Here is a 6,000-nt window from a genome sequence, read left to right on the forward strand (position 1 = left end):
TTTCAATGTCATGCTTATTTTCTGAGATATTGACATGCAGCCATCATGAAGTGTTTTTTTTTTTATTAATCCCAGGGATGACAGAAACACACAGATAGTCCCAAAGCATTGGAAGGCATATTTTTTTTGTCCTAAATTTCTGCTTCCTCAACCACTCTTTCAGTGTTTCCTAAATCCAGAAGCTGCACCCACGATTCCACAGGAATTTGGAAGAGAAGGGACAACCAGGAAAGAAAAACAGAGGTCAGAGAGACATTGACTTGGAATTTTGAAAGGTTTTTCCTCTGAAGAATTGGAATAAAATAAAAAATTTCATGGTAAAAGAAACTGGGTAACTATTTTCACTTACTTTTTTCCCATCTGCTTTGTGTGAATTTCTGGGTTATTTCTTTGATAAAATCTATCAGGCATTGTAGGTGGACAGAATGATGTAGGAGCACTTCAAGAGTTTTGCCGTGTTCTAGGGTAAGGACACTGAAGCCTTGGAAAGGACTTGGTGAAGAAGCCAATATCCACATCATCATGTGATGTCAGAAGGCAATTTTCTTTGGGAACGAGAGGGATATCTTGTCACCCCCAAGGAGTCCTGGTTAAGGTGCCAGTGATTGTCTTGAATTTTCTGTCACATAGTTGGCAGTCTCTCAGGGGTGACCATCTTTTAGCTGGGCACCACCCACAGGAGTATTTCTTGTCCTTTTTACTTTTGTAATGGGATTTATCTGGCTATCAGCTTCAGTTTATTTTCTGCAGGTAAATTTGGGAGTTAAAACTTCTTAGAGGAAGTGAGGGACAGTGTTGCATTCACAACAAGAGTGTTAAAGAAAGGTGGGGATTTGTTTTTACCATTATTTCTGTACCTGGCCATCTATCCATTGAATTTCGGTTGGTGATTGTTGAATGAAATTTCCTATTCCTACAATAAGACTCTGGGACTTATTGGGGTCTCTATGCCAGAACCTAGGACAAATATACATTACGTGTGGGTGGAAACTGAGGCTGCAGGAATTCAGTTCCCAAAGACAATGAGGAGCTATTGTTTAAAAATTTTTTTTTATAAAGTAATTTATTTATTTATTACGTGGTGCTGAGGATCAAACCCAGTGCCTCACATGTGCTAGGCAAGTGCTCTACCACTGAACCACAACCCCAGCCCAATAGAGAACTATTCTGAGTAATAATACCATGAGATCCCTGGTAAATAGTAAGAATAGAGAAGGTTTTTTTTTTTTTTTTTTTTTTCAAAGAACCAAGTGCAGTTGACTGGGAAATTAGCTGTGAAAAATGAGGAGAAACCAAATTGCATAGGAACTGATGACCTCAGAGTACTGAACACATCAGAAAGGACTTCCACAGCGCTAGTGACCAGATCTCAACGAAGTAGCCTGGGGACAAGTGACTGAAAAAGTGCAGATGTCAAATTTTGGTCTTTCTGCAGATATGTCCTTTGGCTAACAGCAGGAAATCTGACAAGTTTTTAATTTGACTTAGTTCTGTTTCTTTTCCCAAATGGTAGAATAAAACAAAGAATAACACAAGCACTGTGATCGTGGTCCTAATGCTGAGAAATAGCCTGATTTCTCTAATTTACTTTCCTACAATGCAAGTGAATTTGCAGTGGTCAGAGCCGACCTCCTTCTCTATTCAATCTCTTGTTCCGTTTCCATCTTCAATAGTTCCATCTCCATCTTCAGAGATGTATTGCCTGTTTCTAAGCAAAGCCTCACTGATCCTGTGAATGTGTGAACTTTAATCCTTCTCCTAATCTTGCAGGCTGTCTTTGCTCAAGAAGAAAGGCTTCCTCTCATTGAACTCAAATTTTGGGTTCCTGGGGACAGCACGCTACCTCCCTGCCAAGGGGCCGAGAGACTTACCTTAGTCCCCAGTAAGCCTCAGTATCTCATCCTTCACTCTTTATGCTCTGAGAGCCTTATTTGGTGGCATGAAAGTGACAGGAATTTGAGGAGAAAACATATAAAGCTAAGATTTGTGATCTTAGCTGTGGGGAGATGAATCACTGAAATCATGGGAAGACATGCTTCAAAAAGCCCCCAGAACAGGAAGACAAGGCTGCAAAGAATGACACTATGGATAAGAGAGCACAATGCTTATAGAAAGAGAAGATCCTAGAGAGGGATTTTTCACTATAGAGCTGCATGGGATGACAAGTTCTGCTACCTCCAAGTTCAGGGTGCCTGGATAGGGTGCTTCCCCCTAGACCTGTTCCTCTATGATATTGCATATTGAAAATGACAGATATTCTTTCTTTTTAAGGGCTGAAATGAATATATATATATATGTATATATATATATATACATATATATATATATATATATATATATATAGCCATATGTATATGTATTCTGCATTGATGAACACCTTTGGTGATTCTATATATAGGCTTTTATGAATACTGTTGCAACCAATATGGAATATATTGATTACATTTCCTTGAGTACATACCAGAAAAGTGAATATTGAACAATTTGATAATCCTATTTTTAGTTTTTTGAGGCATATCAATACTGTTTCTTTTCTTTCTTTCTTTTTTTCTACACAATGGTTCTACAAATTTACAATCCCACCAACAATGGTCAAAGGTTGTCTTTTAGGCATGTCTTTTAAGACATTTTCACTAACATTTATCTTTTACCTTATCAATAATCCGCTTTCTGACAGGTGTGAGGTAAGATCTTGTTGTGGTTTTTTTGTGTGTGTTTCTCTGATTATTATTTTGTTCTATTTTGGGAAATAACTGTTTGGATTTTTGTACACTTTAAAATAGGATTTTCCTTTCTATTGAGTTCTTGAATTCCATGTATATTTGAATATTAGTCCCTTTTCAGTTTGTGTGATTCGCAAATATCTCCCCCTGATCTTGTCTTTTCACTATGTTAATTGTTTTCCTTGCTGTACAGAATCTTTTTGGTTTAATGAAATCCCATTTGTCTGTTTTGCTTTTGTTGTCTGTGCTTTTAGAGTCATATCCAAGAAATCATTGCCCAGATTAACGTTGTGGAGCTTTTCCCTGTTTTCTTTGAGTAGTTTTCCAATTTCAGTTCTTACCTTTAAGTATTTAATCCATTTTGAGTTGATTCTAGTATAGGGTGAGATAAGGGTCCAGCTTTATCCTCTACATGTAGTGAAACAAAGCCAAGGCACAGAAAGACAAATACTGCCTGATCTCATTTATATGTGGAATCTAAAAAAGATCAACTCACAGATGTAGAGAGAAGAATGGTGGTAACTGGGGACTGTGCAGGGTGGTGTGAGGGGTGACAGAGAAAGGGGGCATCATGGTCAAAGGGCTCACATTTTAGTTAGACAGGAGAAACAAGTTCTGCCAATTCATTGCACAGCATGGAGACTGCAGTTAATAGCAATGCACTTTATATTTCAAAATTGCTAAAAGAGTAGATTTCAAATACTCACGCCATAAAGAAATACTAAATATGTAAGGTGATGGACCTCTTAGGCTGATTAATCATTTCACAGTGTAAACATGTGCCATAACATCACATTGTACCCCACAAATATGTACTTTTTATTTGTCAAAAAGGAAAACCAAATAGGTTTCTTGACCCTCCAGGAGACCAGGAGGAGAGAGGAGAGCCAGGTAGAATGTATTTCCCTGGTGACTTACAAGTCATTGCAATGTCCATATCAGGACTCTGGGCTCTTGGGTTCTGGCAACTTCTCTCTCCTGCCATTCCATGCTTACCCTTTCATAATCAGTCCCGATTGTCCATAAAGTGTCCCTGAGTTATTCTTCTTTTCCGGTAGGATCTAGCCAGGAGGAAGAACTCTCTAAGACTTTCTTATTTCAACAGGAACACAAAGAAAAGAGAGTACATCATCAAGATGACCTGAGACAGATCAGGGGACCCATGATCAAAAGGAATCTTTCAATGATCTTGGAGTAGCAAATTCTAGATACCATGCAAGATGTTTGAAAACAAAACTTAAAAAAATATGATACATAAGAAGAGATCCACTGTTTGAGTAAAATGGTGAAACTTCCAGAACACCTACCTACCTTTCTTTCTCCTTTCCTCCCTCCCTCCCTCCTTCCTTCCTTTCTTTCCTCCGTTTGCTTTTCTTTCCATGTTGGGTATTGAACCAAAGACCCTGAGCATGCCAAACACGTGCTGTACTACTGAGATACATCCTTTCCTCTGTCCCCAGAACACTTTTAGATCAATATAAGGAAGCATCTTTTCTTGAAGCTATAGCAGATGGAAAGAGCTGTGCTCAGAAGAAACAGTAGAACCAGAGTGTCATGGAGTTTAAATTCTTGGTCAGGATGTTGAGGAGGCAATTCAAAGACAAGAATTAGGTACCTCTTATTTCTTTAGAATTCTTAGATTCTGCACTTTCACCTGGCTAAAGGCTCTGTTTCTTCAAAGAAAGGCCATTGATCTAATGTAAATATGTGAAAGGAATATTGTATTATACTAATCTTGAGCACAAAACAGGGCTTTGGTTTTCTAGGTGCCTCTTGTTTTTTTGTGACCTATTTGGATTTCTTTTGAAGGGACATTGTCTGGCTGTATGTTGGTGACATTCCAGCAAAGGTCAGATGTCCAGGACAGAGAGGTAGGGTCTCCCTGGAAAGGGTGGCACTGTCAGATTCCTCCAGCTACATGGGAGCGCTGGTGCCTGCTCAGAGAGACTCACTTCCCACCAACACCCCTGTTGGCTGCCAGAGCTAATCTGCTCCTTGAATTGTTAAATGGACCTCTTTAATTTGACGGAGCTGCCTCTGGCTGCTAAACTCAACCCCAGCCATCAGCTACATTCCACAGGCTAAATGCAACCCATATTAGCAGGAATGAGGGGAAGCAGAGAGAGAGGCAGAAAGAATTGCTTCTTTACCTGAACAACCTTTAACAAATCTTGGTTTGTTTCACAATCAGTTTACTGGATGCCCTGTTCCCTCCTGAGAAGCAACACAATTAATTTCTCCTGGGATTCGAGAGTCTGGCATAGAAGATGGTTTCCTTTTAAATTATATATACATACATACACAAACATAATATTTTCAATTTTTTTCTTATGATTTTATAACTTTTTTTTTCCTTTAAGACAGATCATGTTTAAGTTTGTTTTAGTCAGCTTTTTCACTGCTGTGACCAAATGACTTGACAAGAACAATTAAAGGAGGAAAAGTTTATTTGGGGGCTCATGGTTTCAGAGGTCTCAGCCCATAGAGAGTAGACTCCATTCCTCAGGGCTCAAGGTGAGGCAGAACATCATGGCAGAAGGGCGTGATGGAGGAAAGCTGCTCAAGACATCACAACAAAGCAGGGAGAGAGAGACAGAGAGATATTCCACTTGCCTGGGACAAAATACAGACCTACACCTCTAGCCATACCCTACCTGCTTTCAGTTACTACTCAGTCCCTGCCAGGGTATTAACTCACTGATTAGGTTAAACCTCTTATAACACAATCATCTCACCTTTAAACTTTCTTGCATTTTCTTACCCATGACCTTTTGCAGGGCACCTAGTATCTAAACTATAACAAAAATTGCATATGTGTAATTTGTTATGTAGGACATTATTGTTTCTCTTTTTTCCTTCAGAAAAAAAAAAAGTATGGTCTTGTTCAGATCCAGGGTCACTTATTAAGTGACTTATTAGTAGTGTTTGGAAACTAGGACCAAGGTTATAGCCTTCTGGTTGGAGGGGTGTGGATACAACACAGATGGAAGATGACTGACTACCTCAGGGGAGGCCTTGAGATCAATACTGACCCCCTTGGTTTTTCACATAGAGGAAGAAGCCAATTTTTGGTCAAAAGGATTAATATCACAGACTCTCTAGCCAAATCCACCCTTAATAAATAAGTCCAGAGAATTTTTTTTCCTTTTCTTTTTTCTTTTCTTTTTTTCTTTTTTTTTTTTTTTTTACACTTAGAGACCAGATAGGATTAGGGGCAAGGGAAAACAGGTGCAAGAACTATTTTTCTCTTTGGGACCTCATCTGATAACTAGCCCCC

Source organism: Callospermophilus lateralis, chromosome 1 (assembly GCF_048772815.1).
Source record: "Callospermophilus lateralis isolate mCalLat2 chromosome 1, mCalLat2.hap1, whole genome shotgun sequence".
Classification (NCBI taxonomy): Eukaryota; Metazoa; Chordata; class Mammalia; order Rodentia; family Sciuridae; genus Callospermophilus; species Callospermophilus lateralis.